We start from the raw sequence: 15,728 nt of genomic DNA on the forward strand, positions 1-15,728 counted from the left end.
TTTTATTTGTTTAAGTTAATTCATTCCTTAATACAATTGTTTTAAGTTGTTTACGGACTATTCTATCCATTTGCCAATAAAGATCCATCCATTATTGTTCTCAACTGGCCTACCTGGTTAAATAAAGGTGAAATAAAAATAAATTAATAAATTCTAGTGGGACTTTGTCACAACAAGTAGGATTCAATCAGTAGTCAGATTTGAAATTATTTCCATAAAATAAACAATGGAAGACTAATTTGGGTATATTCCACAAGACTGAGAATCCACCACTTGAGGTTCTGTATGTGAACAGAACCCACCAGTTACAAATGATTTACCCAGCATGCTCTGCGTGACTAGTTACCACGGCCACAAAGTCATAAACCCCGCCAATTTCTACAATGTATCTTCTTCAAATGTGTTTTTAAAGATAACCTTAACCACACTGCTAACCTTATGCTTAACCTTAAATTAAGAACCAAAAGCAACAACAACAACAAATCATGAATTTTTACGATTTAGCTTATAATGACTTTGTGGCTGTGCTATCTAGTAGAAACTGGAGATCCGTTAGAGGCTGGCTTTACCGTGCCCAAATGGGTCGGGCAGCTGAGAATGAAGACGAATGGAGTCGGTTCAGTCGTCCTGAGAGCCCTTACAAGCTAGTTTATGCTGGCAACAACAGTAGCATGGCGCAAGTTATTAAAACTTGTAAGAGAAAGTGATAAGCGTGATTCTGGGCTTGTTTGAGTAGTACGGCTGAAGCAACCGACTGCAGACGAAAATCGTGGAGTGAAAAAACCCTGAACAATTACTCAGATAAAAACGGAATGATTCTGAACACTTAATCGACAGACAAGTTTCTAGCCACAAGCTAGTTGGGAAGGGCTCATTAGGACGGGAGAGTCTATATGCCGCGTTCAGAACAACTGGGAACTTGGAAAAATACGAGGTCAAATAAAGGCGTTAGTGAACTTCAGGTAGGAAAGTCGAAGCTCCATAAAGAGGCCCGAGTTGGAATTGCAAGTTGAATGACGTTCAAATTGAATTTTCCCAGTTGGAGATTATTTCCGAGTTCCCAGTTGTTTTGAACACGGCAATAGTTCTTCTAGTTCTTCTTCTTCTTCTATGGGTTTTATGACGGACTACAACCCAAAAATATGTATTGCCGCCACCAACTGGACGGGTAAAAAATAAAAAGGACAAAAATCTAACCCATACCTGATCGGGAAACTAACGTCATCCACCCAAATAAAAATAGTAAATTGACTAAATTAAACTAAACTCCCACTTCTTCCTTCTTTCAAATCTCGATATCCCCCTTCTCAGGCTCTAGGGCCTTAGGGGGTGGGACGGCTTGTGACAATATTCCATGTCACTCCTCTGACCAGAAATCTTTCAGTCCCAGGAACCGCTCCGCCACAATGATTTCTATCTTCCTGGACCTTCCCTCCACCTTGGCAGTGCCATTAATCACCATAGCTATAAAGACCACCTTCTTAACCTTTAAAATGTCAGGATCATGCTGGTGAAAGGCAACCCCTGCTGCCTGCAGTGAAGTCCTATCCACCACAATGGACTCTTCGGGAGCACCATTCAAACCCTCAACCCTTTTAACAGCTGCAGCATATGATATGCTCTGGACAGCCCTGACTTTGGCCACCTCATTCTCTTTCACCCTTGTGGGGCATTCAAAAGACGTAGCTTCATGGTTCCCACCACAATTACAACATGTCATGTTTTCATCACTTTTATAACACATGAAATTATATTTTCCACAACTTGGACATCTCGGCTTCTCCCTTCTGCAAACACTTGCTACATGACCAAAAGCTTTACAGTGATCACACTGCATTGGTCTCGGGATAAATGCTCTGACTCTGTAGTTAATATACCCCAACTGCACTTGAGTAGGGAGAGACTCCACATCAAAAAAACGAAATAACAGATACTCTTCACTTTTTCACTATTCACCACACGATTCATCCGACGTGCATCAATCACTAAATCGAGAGACACTTAATCGATTATATAATAATTAACCAGATTACCCCGGATACCAGACTTCGATGAGTGATAACGCCGTTCTAGAATGTTGTCATTGATGAGAATGAATCAAAAAAATCTATTGACGTTCAGAATAAGACTTAGTTTAGACATTCAGCCTGTATTGTAGTTTCATGATCAGAGAAAATCTTCAAAGGCACAGTGTTTATTTTTTCAGAGTGGGACATGCATTCACACAGTCTTGATTTATAGGATTCTTCCCACTTGTATGATTGATATGTCAAGTGATAAAAATCCCAAGTAATCAATTAAAACTTTATGGAAAAACTGCACTTGTCCTCATGTGAACATTACAGTTTATTAAATATTCTACAGATGTAACGTCATCAATCAAATCAAACCTTATTTATATAGCACATTTATTACAACAAATGCATTTCAAGGTGTTCAAAGTCACGCATTGAAAGGCATGTGGCACTTAACATCCTTCCTCTTGGCAGATCTCTATAGGTGACCAGGGGATTCTCTCTACCATGTGAATGCCTCCATGGAGCTCATCAGTGTAGCCATGCAGCCTATTTTGGCGGTTCACAATATCGGCCGTACGGATGTGGAATGAGAGTGGAGGAAGCCAGCCGTGGCCAACCAGGTGTAGTCAGTGGAGGACCTGTACCCGGCCGAAGACTACAACCCTCTGTCCCGAGAGCCCACAGAGGAGGACCTCTACCCGGCCGAAGACTACAACCCTCTGTCCAGAGAGCCCACAGAGGAGGACCTCTACCCAGCCGAAGACTACAACCCTCTGTCCCGAGAGCCCACAGAGGAGGATCTTCAGTGGCTAAGGAACTGTCTCTGGGGCAGGTTCAGTGGAATGGAATGGCTCCTTAAACCTGAGCGAGAACAACCGCTACTCTCCCTGTTATCCCTGTCTGTACCGGACATTGTTCAAAAATAAGGGCACACCTGGGGCTTGCAGGCATCCTGGCTGGCATGGCGCTGTCGGTGGAGAAGCAGGAGGCTATACGGCAGGCAACAGTTGGACAGCACACCAACCCCAACTGGCACAACACGAGGAGAGGGAGGTTGATGCAATTTTGGAGCAGTGGTTAGGGCCAAGCGCGTTACTCCGTCGCTGCTAAAAAAGGGTCCTCAGATCACAGTCGTTGGATGGGGTGTTGTCTGTAAAGTGGGCCACAGATGAAGAGGAGGTCATCAAGGAATTCAAAATGGCTACAGGGATGGCTGTGCAGGAGTCAGGGCTTTGGAGTCACACGGTCTGGGATCCTGGGCGCCTCACCGGATGGCATGGTGAGCACCACAGCAGTGGTGGAGGTCAAGTTTCCATATGGTGCAAGGGACCTTACCATCGAAGAGGCAGTGAAGTCGAAGGATTTCTATATCCAGGAGGAGGGAGGGTTCTACCACCTCTATGAAGACCATCCTCACTGGATGGGCGGCAGGTGGCTCAGTGGGTAAGAGCGTTGTGCCAGTAAACGAAAGGTCGCTGGTTCTAATCCCCGAGCCGAATAGGTGAAAATTCTGTTGATGTGCCCTTAAGCAAGGCACTTAACCCTAATTGCTCCTGTAAGTCGCTCTGGATAAGAGCGTCTGCTAAATGACGTAAATGTAAATGGATGGGACACTTGCTTCTTCATTGTGTGGCCCACCAAAGCCTCCATCACCATCCAGCGTGACGACCTTCATGGTTCCCACCACAATTACAACATGTCATGTTTTCATCACTTTTATAACACATGAAATGATATTTTCCACAACTTGGACATCTCGGCTTCTCCCTTCTGCAAACACTTGCTACATGACCAAAAGCTTTACAGTGATCACACTGCATTGGTCTCGGGATAAATGCTCTGACTCTGTAGTTAATATACCCCAACTGCACTTGAGTAGGGAGAGACTCCACATCAAAAAAACGAAATAACAGATACTCTTCACTTTTTCACTATTCACCACACGATTCATCCGACGTGCATCAATCACTAAATCGAGAGACACTTAATCGATTATATAATAATTAACCAGATTACCCCGGATACCAGACTTCGATGAGTGATAAACGCCGTTCTAGAATGTTGTCATTGATGAGAATTAATCTAAATCTATTGACGTTCAGAATTGACTTCGTTTAGACATCCAGCCTGTATTGTATTGTAGTTGCATGATCAGAGAAAATCTTCAAAGGCACAGTGTTTATTTTTTCAGAGTGGTACATGCATTCACACAGTCTTGATTTATAGGATTCTTCCCACTTGTATGATTGATATGTCAAGTGATAAAATCCCAAGTAATCAATTAAAACTTTATGGAAAAACTGCACTTGTCCTCATGTGAACATTACAGTTTATTAAATATTCTACAGATGTAACGTCATCAATCAAATCAAACCTTATTTATATAGCACATTTATTACAACAAATGCATTTCAAGGTGTTCAAAGTCATGCATTGAAAAGGCATGTGGCACTTAACATCCTTCCTCTTTGTCACGATCGTCAGGAACAGATGAGGACCAAGGCGCAGCGTTGCAGGCAAACATACTCTTTATTTAGCGTCAAATGACCAAAACAACAAACGATACGTGACAGTTCACGGTCTACCATAAACAGACTAGAAACAAAATCCCACAAACACGAATGAAAAACAGACTGTTTAAATATGGCTCCCAATCAGAGACAACCAGCACCAGCTGACACTCGTTGCCTCTGATTGGGAGTCACTCTGGCCAACATAGAAATAAACAAACTAGAACTCCCAACATGAAATAGAATACATAGATCTACACACCCTGGCTTAACATAACAGTGTCCCCAGAGCCAGGGCGTGACAGTACCCCCCCCCTAAAGGCGCGGACTCTGACCGCGCCAACTAAATACCACAGGGGAGGGACCGGGTGGGCACTCCGCCTAGGCGGCGGATCCGGCTCCGGGCCTGATCCCCACTCCCTCTCCAACCCCCCAAAGTACCCCTGGTCCGGTCTGGCCCCGCTGGCCGGAGCTGGACTGCACACTGATGGAGCGGATTGCTCTAGCTCCGGCGTAACGCATCTGACCGGTGCCGGACCAGGCACCAGTGGAACAGGCACGGGCCGTGCCGGACTGACGACGCCCACCACTGGCTTGGTGCGGGGAGCAGGAACGGGCCGAGCCGGGCTGACGAAGCGCACCACTGACTTGGTGCGGGGAGCAGGAATGGGCCGAGCCGGGCTGACGAAGCGCACCACTGACTTGGTGCGGGGAGCAGGAACGGGCCGAGCCGGGCTGACGAAGCGCACCACTGACTTGGTGCGGGGAGCAGGAACGGGCCGAGCCGGGCTGACGAAGCGCACCACTGACTTGGTGCGGGGAGCAGGAACAGACCGGACCGTACTGGGGACACACACCACTGGCCCTACACCGGGATCTGGAACGGGCCGGACCGGACTGGTAACACACCCCAGTACCTCTCGCCGTGCCTCTACACCTTCCATCCCCTCTTCGACCAGTGGCCCCCGTAACCTGGCGGCCTCCTCTGCCAACCCGCTGGACCGCTCTATCGCGGCCTCCTGCTGCCCCGACGTCGTGAGCCCCCCCCTAGAAATTTTCTGGGGGTCTCTCCTCCCCGTGGGCCAGGCCTCTCTAGTTCTCGCCCAACTCTCGCTCTTCTGCCTCCAACTCCCGCTATTCAGCTCCTCAATTGGCTTGACCCAGTCGAAGCTCTTCCTCCATTGTTCCCAAGTCCACTCTCTCTGCTCTTCACTCGGCTTGACCCAGTCGAGGCTGCCACGGAGATCTGCTAGGGATTTCCCTGGCGATGGCTCCTCGACTCGCTGCTTGGTCCAGTTGTGGTGGGATTTTCTGTCACGATCGTCAGGAACAGATGAGGACCAAGGCGCAGCGTTGCAGGCAAACATACTCTTTATTTAGCGTCAAATGACCAAAACAACAAACGATACGTGACAGTTCACGGTCTACCATAAACAGACTAGAAACAAAATCCCACAAACACGAATGAAAAACAGACTGTTTAAATATGGCTCCCAATCAGAGACAACCAGCTGACAGCTGACACTCGTTGCCTCTGATTGGGAGTCACTCAGGCCAACATAGAAATAAGCAAACTAGAACTCCCAACATGAAATAGAATACATAGATCTACACACCCTGGCTCAACATAACAGTGTCCCCAGAGCCAGAGCGTGACACTCTTGGCAGGTCTCTATAGGTGACCAGGGGATTCTCTCTACCATGTGAATGCCCATGTGGAGCTCATCAGTGTAGCCATGCAGCCTATTTTGGCGGTTCACAATATCAGCCGTACGGATGTGGAATGAGAGTGGAGGAAGCCAGCCGTGGCCCAACCAGGCGCAGTCAGGGGAGGACCTGTACCCGGCCGAAGACTACAACCCTCTGTCCCGAGAGCCCACAGAGGAGGATCTCTACCCGGCCGAAGACTACAACCCTCTGTCCCGAGAGCCCACAGAGGAGGATCTTCAGTGGCTAAGGAAACGTCTCTGGGGCAGGTTCAGTGGAATGGCATGTCTCCTTGAACCTGAGCGAGAACAACCGCTACTCTCCCTGTTATCCCTGTCTGTACCGGACATTGTTAAAAAATAAGGGCACACCTGGGGCTTGCAGGCATCCTGGCTGGCGTGGCGCTGTCGGTGGAGCAGCAGGAGGCTATACGGCAGGCAACAGATGGAAAGCGCACCAACCCCAACTGGCACAACACGAGGAGAGGGAGGTTGATGCAATTTTGGAGCAGTGGTTAGGGCCAATCGCTGCTAAAAAAGGTCTTCAAATCACAGTCGTTGGATGGGGTGTTGTCTTTAATGTGGGCCACAGATGAAGAGGAGGTCATCAAGGAATTCAAAATGGCTACAGGGATGGCTGTGCAGGAGTCAGGACTTTGGAGTCACACGGTCTGGGATCCTGGGTGCCTCACCGGATGGTCTGGTGGGCACCACAGCAGTGGTGGAGGTCAAGTTTCCCTATGGTGCAAGGGACCTTACCATTGAAGAGGCAGTGAAGTCGAAGGATTTCTATATCCAGGAGGAGGGAGGGTTCTACCGCCTCTATGAAGACCATCCTTACTGGATGGGCGGCAGGTGGCTTAGTGGGTAAGAGCGTTGTGCCAGTAAACGAAAGGTCGCTGGTTCTAATCCCCGAGCCGACTAGGTGAAAAATCTGTTGATGTGCCCTTAAGCAAGGCACTTAACCCTAATTGCTCCTGTAAGTCGCTCTGGATAAGAGCGTCTGCTAAATGACTAAAATGTAAATGTAAATGGATGGGACACTTGCTTCTTCATTGTGTGGCCCACCAAAGCCTCCATCACCATCCAGCGTGATGACCTCTGGCCACCATCCAGCGTGATGACCTCTGACCTCTGGCCACCATCCAGCGTGATGACCTCTGACCTCTGGCCACCATCCAGCGTGATGACCTCTGACCTCTGGCCACCATCCAGCGTGATGACCTCTGACCTCTGGCCACCATCCAGCGTGATGACCTCTGACCTCTGGCCACCATCCAGCGTGACGACCTCTGACCTCTGGGCACCATCCAGCGTGACGACCTCTGACCTCTGGCCACCATCCAGCGTGACGACCTCTGACCTCTGGCCACCATCCAGCGTGACGACCTCTGACCTCTGGCCACCATCCAGCGTGACGACCTCTGACCTCTGGCCACCATCCAGCGTGACGACCTCTGACCTCTGGCCACCATCCAGCGTGATGACCTCTGACCTCTGGCCTCCATCCAGCGTGACGACCTCTGACCTCTGGCTGAATCATACTGCTGGACTAGAGGAGTTTTTCAAGGACCACATGCGCCCAACGTTGGCACTGCAACATTGAACATCTGTAAATAGTTTTGCACACACAGCAGTTTTTTTTCTTACCTTGAGGTTTTATTCCAATCCGGGTTTTTTTGGCGGGTCACTGGATCAGCGTTCTCGTCGCTCCTCCTGTCAGTGCCTGTTTTCAGGGAAGCCAGTGGTCCAAAAATATTCCACTTACAGTAGTTCAGACAGTAGGCTCCCAGAATAGGTTATATTACATACTAGTTTTGCTCAAAGCAGCCAACTAAAGTAATGTAGTTAAACTACGTTCAGTCCCAAAGACTGGTCTGAGTGCATCTCCTCTCAGTTTCATTCAGAAGTACAACACAATTCACATTGCATTTTATCATGGGCACAGTGGGAATTTACATCTCCGATGTTGAAATTATTTCTTACCCCCTTCATTGTATGGAGCTTCCTTTTCTGGTAAATGCAGGGGCATTTTTCTTTCCCAATGGAAAATGGCAGCTGCCTGAGCATTTGCAGTAATGCAATGACTAAAGTAGTTAGCAGATGTTTTTAGTTTAGCTCATTTTGCTATTATACCAGGTCATTTACAACAGCACGGCATCATATCACTCCTCCTCAAACTATCAATTATCCAGGTGAATTTGTAGATATATCTGCATAGTATATTTGTTTGTCAGCTAACTAGCCAGACAGTTTAAGTGGAATGATTAACTGACAATATTAAAATTTAACTGACAATATTTCAAATTAACTGCCAACATCAAAGCAAGTAGAGTTGGAAAGGACACACCCTACGGAAATCATCTGGACTGCTTAACTAGAGCGAGACAGAGAGAGTACATCTAAGGATGGGAGTGACATCACTTCCAGCACATCTCCTTGCTGAGCGTGGAGTTGATCATGCACTGCTTCTCGTGGGGTGAGGCTGATGTTCCGCATGTCACGCCTCATGTCTAAAACATGGGGGGAAATTTCCATGCATCTACAAATTCAATGTTTTACACAATCTTGTATCATATTTGATGAGTTACTGACCTGTTCGTCCACAGGCTCGATGTGCTGTAGTCTCCCCAACCGGATCCCACTGGCACGGGATGTCCAGCCACCGGATGGTCTGAGGGACGCACTCCTGTTGGACTGGAAAACAAAGAGGTATTAGGTCAGTGGTGGGTCTTTTACAATGCTGTATCAACATCTTTATCTGGACAGAAAACAGAGACATGGTCAGTGGTGTTTTTTTCTTCCAATGCTGTATCAACATCTTTATCTGGACAGAAAACAGAGACATGGTCAGTGGTGTTTTTTTTTCCAATGCTGTATCAACATCTTTATCTGGACAGAAAACAGAGGCATTAGGTCAGTGGTGGGGCTTTGACAATGCTGTATCAACATCTTTATCTGGACAGAAAACAGAGATATTTGGTCAGTGTTACAACGTAGGTGCACACAGGTCGAGAGACAAATTTGAGGTGACAGACCGTGACAGAGAATACCGCCTTGCACACTCTTGCCTGCATCTAGCTGATCTAGGGTGTAATCATTAGTCCAACAGTTGCAAACGAGAGTTTCTATTGGACAAATTCAGGTATGTTTATCCCCATTTTGTTCCGTTTGCTTTCGTTTAAGAAACGTTTTTCAACAGAATCGGCGGAATGAATACACCCCTGATCACGTGTAAACAGAGTTCACTCTCATTTACATTTTAGTCATTTAGCAGACGCTCTTATCCAGAGCGACTTACAGTTAATGAGTGCATACATTTTTCATACTGGCCCCCCCGTGGGAAACGAACCCACAACCCTGGCGTTGCAGCCACGTTGTATTCCTTCTCTTCCCTTCGCTTGTGGACTTCAATGCACAACACATCAGCTGTATGTGACCAAGCGAAAAAACCTTTCCAAGCCAAACCATATCATAACCGCTACACACAGCCTACATCGTTGTCACCATATCAGCTAAAGTAACGTCATAGTCAGCATAGCTAATAGAACTAACGCGTTAGTAAACCCGCTACAATCATGCAGTAACGTTACAGTGTACAGTCAGTAAGCAGTTACACCGGCGGGCCCCGGTGGATATAAATTTGTAAAACCAAAAGCTTACCTTGACTTGGAAGAGTTCCAGTGTTGTGTTGGAAAGTCATAGCCAGCTAGCTAACATAGCATCCCTCTGTAGGCTAAACTTGCCAGCTTCATTTGCTAGCTAAGTAAGTGAAACTGAAATGACGAAATCTCTCTCTCTCTTTTTCTCTCTTGTGGATCACGTGAATGAAAGTGATGGTAACATTGCTGACAGTGCTTGCACTCCAACTGAATAGCTAAGCCAAGTGCAAGTTGATGTAACTTCATAAACACTTGATCCTCAAATGACAGCATCTCGACCCTCCACTAGGCAAAGTAGACAAGGGGGATGAATACTTTTGCAAGGCACTGTAAATGGCCCATTTGCGAGATTGACTTGTCATTGGGGGTGGCAGGTAGCTTAGTGGGTAAGAGCGTTGTGCCAGTAAGGTTTTAAGTATCGCGATGAGCTATACGGCTGTCCTGTATGAAACTAATTCTCAACAGTGTTAGGGGGATCGTCTGAAAGGGACTGACATGCAGGGATGGAACATAAGGATGTTGGACACTGGCCAGCAGACCACGATTTCTACTAGCCCGGGTAACATTCAGGTCCTAAATCTGTCGCATGCGATATTTGTAAAGGCAGAATTTCACTACATTTACATGTAAGTCATTTAGCAGACGCTCTTATCCAGAACGACTTACATTTAGTGAGTGCATACATTTTCATACTGGCCCCCCGTGGGAAACGAACCCACAACCCTGGCTTTGCAAGCACCATGCTCTAACCAACTGAGCTACATCCCCCTACTGCTGTGTCAGGCTAGTTTGGCACATTGTCTACTAGCACAGTCTGAAAGGTATTAGCCTCGGGCTAGCTTAATTTCCACCTTGCTGACATTTCTAACTGACTTCGACAGGTCATTTGATTAGTAATGTGCAACAGATGCACTCGTGAAAAACAAAACCGTTTCTGTGTTTTGCTAGTTAATGTTAGCTCACCGTTCGTGTAGTCACCTTTTTTCCACGTGGTGAGATACTAGCTACTGTTAGTCCATCAGGGCAGGGTTATTTAGCTAACATTTAGCTAGCTAGTTACGTTAGCTCATTGTTAGTGTATTCAGACATTTCCCCAGACCCCACGGGTGGCGACATGCTAGCTAGTCCACCAGGGCAGGGATATTTAACATTAGCTAGTTAGCGCTAATTGCTAACGTTAGGCACATTCGCTAGCATTTCACCGCCTGTCTGGAAAGTCCGACTACACCACGTGAGATACGGTGCAACGTTAGCTAGCTAATGTTCGCTAATGTAGCCAACTAGCCAACCAAGGTGCCTAACTAGCTAGCCCACCAGGCGACAGGATGTGTCTTTCTGTATGATAGCCACATTAGCGGCTAATTAGCATTTCATATTTGGGGGGTAATTACAGGCGAATATATTGATAAAAGTGACCTTGTCTGAGAGAGATTTGCGTGGTTATCAAAACGTCATGCCAGGGTAAGCCTACACGAAACACAGACTTTATATGCAGTAGTTCTAAAATCTCCTACGGAAAAATGAATGGTGGAAAAACGATTGGAACCATTTCTGGGTTTTACCTCTAGGTTTATGGGTATTATGACTCATACTGTGGTAATCAATACAGATGCGACTGGTCAGGGTTGCCAGGTGTAGCTAAAATGTTGTACACTATGACGCCTCAAAACCCGCACACAATGCAGGAAAACTAGCCCCCCAAAGGAATTTGGCAGCAAGAGAGGAGTTGCCAATATAGGTGTCTCTATAATGACAATATAAATACAACTAGTAAAATAACTTTACCTTGTTCGCTGTATTTCTACCTTTGTTATTGGTTCATCACACACAATTATTTATTCTGAAGAAGTGATTGATACTGAATGGTTTAGATGTATGTTTTTTTTTTCTCCATAAAACATTACTGTGAAAGGGTGTTAATAGAAGTCACATTGCACTAAAATAATTGTATTTTCAACTGTAGTGTAAACATCGAAAAGCCCCAACAGTTTTGCTTTCTGGCTTCTTAATGAATGTGTTGCTGCAGCCTCATCACGCTGGAGCAAGATGAAAGGAAGAGAGAGAGGAGATCCAACCATGAGTCATCAAGAGAGTTTTATTCTACTATTAATCAATCAATCATCACTACTATTACAATTTGATAGTCAGTAATGGAGTTAATCGGTTCCTCTCTGTCCTCACCTGTCCTCACCTCTGTCCTCACCTCCTCTGACTTCAACTTTCTGGCTAATGTTAGCTAGCTAGCTTCCTACATACAGGGCTCAAGACTCACTTTTTTTTTTTTCACCGTCCCTGAATCAACCCGGAGGTGCAATTTAAACCATCCCAAACTAAAGATGAACCGTCCCAAATTAAAACATATATATTCGTTATGTTTTGACATGCCAACATGCGTCTACTCACAGGGCGTAGGTCATCCACAGTGATTTAATAAGAGTAGCGTACTGCTGAACGATAAATGGGGCTGTCAACTGAGACAGAAATCCATACAAAAACAACGTGCTTCTAAAAAAGCCAACATTGGAATATTTGAATCTATTTTGCATAAATGTACATAAGTAATTAGCCTACATGTAAAAGTGTAGCCCAAGTTATATGCATATTGGCTACAGCCTCTCAGGGTGGCGCAAGAAAATGTAGCCAAACTTTAATGAGACTTTTAATTACATAAATATAGGCTAAACGCAAGTCATGTTTGACAATTACAATGTAGGATAATTACCATTAACGTCTAAAGGCTTGATTCTGTTGACATTCTCAAGGCTTGTTTCCGATCAAATGGTCATACGAGCGGAAAGAAAGGCCAGTGCCTGTTGCACACTGCACACATCACCCACCTTGCAATCTGAGCGGAGGCAGTCAGCATTTCAAAACTATTTAACCATAAACTTAATTGTTTAAAACCTGGAGGTTTTATTTCATTTTATGAGGCGTGTCTTACCTTGTTTCAAAGTAGCCAAAATCAGACCATAATAGGGAATTATTTTATAAACACTAATTTATGCCATTGAAACCAGCATTTTCTATTGTTCTATTGGTTTTCAAATCAACTTTATTTTATTCTCCAGCAGACGTTAGACACAATCCTAGTCATATTAGCAACCCATGCTAGTTGTTGCATCTTTAGATCTCCTTATATTTTCATCTCTGTCACAATGAAACCTCCCACTGATTGCATTTTGGAACATTCGTGCGTAGCCTACAGCCGTCCACGCATTGCTGTGCTTAGTGCACTTTATAATGTGGAGAAATAATAGTTTATCAACGTTCTGATGTATCAACGTTCTGATCTGTTCCTCATTACATGTTTTGATGTACAGTAGGCCTAGTTGTATGAATTTTGGATCTATCTTCCCAGAACTGTCCCAGAGTCTATTTGAACTGTCACTGACATATTTTGTTATGGGATGCTCCTGTAAGTCGCTCTGGATAAGAACGTCAGCTAAATGACAAAAAAAATTAAAAAAAATAAAGGACTTGTCTGTAGAGGTGGTATCTTTACCAGCATCATAAAAGCTGATAGTATTTCAACCACATAAAATATGCATCCAAACCTAAATGAAATCTTATCAGAAACATGTTGGGTCGTTTTCAGAGCTTTCTATTTCCTTACAACCGGTCAAACTGAAAATCGTTCCTGTTTTTCTTCTTATTCCATGTTTTCCCCTGTCCGTGCAAGAAGCAGAGATGACAGAGAAAACTTTACCGATGTCAACTACATTGAAGCGTTCATTCTATCTGTCTAGGAGAGGTGCTGGCTAGCAGAGTAGAACACCTGTTTAGGAGAGGTGCTGGCTAGCAGAGTAGAACACCTGTTTAGGAGAGGTGCTGGCTAGCGGAGTAGAACACCTGTTTAGGAGAGGTGCTGGCTAGCAGAGTAGAACACCTGTTTAGGAGAGGTGCTGGCTAGCAGAGTAGAACACCTGTTTAGGAGAGGTGCTGGCTAGCAGAGTAGAACACCTGTTTAGGAGAGGTGCTGGCTAGCAGAGTAGAACACCTGTTTAGGAGAGGTGCTGGCTAGCGGAGTAGAACACCTGTTTAGGAGAGGTGCTGGCTAGCAGAGTAGAACACCTGGTTAGGAGAGGTGCTGGCTAGCAGAGTAGAACACCTGTCTAGGAGAGGTGCTGGCTAGCAGAGTAGAACACCTGGTTAGGAGAGGTGCTGGCTAGCAGAGTAGAACACCTGTTTAGGAGAGGTGCTGGCTAGCAGAGTAGAACACCTGTTTAGGAGAGGTGCTGGCTAACAGAGTAGAACACCTGGTTAGGAGAGGTGCTGGCTAGCAGAGTAGAACACCTGTTTAGGAGAGGTGCTGGCTAGCAGAGTAGAACACCTGTTTAGGAGAGGTGCTGGCTAGCAGAGTAGAACACCTGTTTAGGAGAGGTGCTGGCTAGCGGAGTAGAACACCTGTTTAGGAGAGGTGCTGGCTAGCAGAGTAGAACACCTGGTTAGGAGAGGTGCTGGCTAGCAGAGTAGAACACCTGTCTAGGAGAGGTGCTGGCTAGCAGAGTAGAACACCTGGTTAGGAGAGGTGCTGGCTAGCAGAGTAGAACACCTGTTTAGGAGAGGTGCTGGCTAGCAGAGTAGAACACCTGTTTAGGAGAGGTGCTGGCTAGCAGAGTAGAACACCTGTTTAGGAGAGGTGCTGGCTAGCGGAGTAGAACACCTGTTTAGGAGAGGTGCTGGCTAGCAGAGTAGAACACCTGTTTAGGAGAGGTGCTGGCTAGCAGAGTAGAACACCTGGTTAGGAGAGGTGCTGGCTAGCAGAGTAGAACACCTGGTTAGGAGAGGTGCTGGCTAACAGAGTAGAACACCTGTTTAGGAGAGGTGCTGGCTAGCAGAGTAGAACACCTGTTTAGGAGAGGTGCTGGCTATAGGAGTAGAACACCTGTTTAGGAGAGGTGCTGGCTAGCAGAGTAGAACACCTGTTTAGGAGAGGTGCTGGCTAGCAGAGTAGAACACCTGTTTAGGAGAGGTGCTGGCTAGCAGAGTAGAACACCTGTTTAGGAGAGGTGCTGGCTAGCAGAGTAGAACACCTGTTTAGGAGAGGTGCTGGCTAGCGGAGTAGAACACCTGTTTAGGAGAGGTGCTGGCTAGCAGAGTAGAACACCTGTTTAGGAGAGGTGCTGGCTAGCAGAGTAGAACACCTGGTTAGGAGAGGTGCTGGCTAGCAGAGTAGAACACCTGGTTAGGAGAGGTGCTGGCTAGCAGAGTAGAACACCTGTTTAGGAGAGGTGCTGGCTAGCAGAGTAGAACACCTGTTTAGGAGAGGTGCTGGCTAGCGGAGTAGAACACCTGTTTAGGAGAGGTGCTGGCTAGCAGAGTAGAACACCTGTTTAGGAGAGGTGCTGGCTAGCAGAGTAGAACACCTGGTTAGGAGAGGTGCTGGGTAGCAGAGTAGAACACCTGTTTAGGAGAGGTGCTGGCTAGCAGAGTAGAACACCTGTTTAGGAGAGGTGCTGGCTAGCAGAGTAGAACACCTGTTTAGGAGAGGTGCTGGCTAGCAGAGTAGAACACCTGTTTAGGAGAGGTGCTGGCTAGCAGAGTAGAACACCTGTTTAGGAGAGGTGCTGGCTAGCGGAGTAGAACACCTGTTTAGGAGAGGTGCTGGCTAGCAGAGTAGAACACCTGTTTAGGAGAGGTGCTGGCTAGCAGAGTAGAACACCTGGTTAGGAGAGGTGCTGGGTAGCAGAGTAGAACACCTGTTTAGGAGAGGTGCTGGCTAGCAGAGTAGAACACCTGTTTAGGAGAGGTGCTGGCTAGCGGAGTAGAACACCTGTTTAGGAGAGGTGCTGGCTAGCAGAGTAGAACACCTGTTTAGGAGAGGTGCTGGCT

The sequence above is a fragment of the Coregonus lavaretus genome (genome assembly GCF_964263955.1).
Source record: "Coregonus lavaretus genome assembly, chromosome: 5".
Lineage (NCBI taxonomy): Eukaryota > Metazoa > Chordata > Actinopteri > Salmoniformes > Salmonidae > Coregonus > Coregonus lavaretus.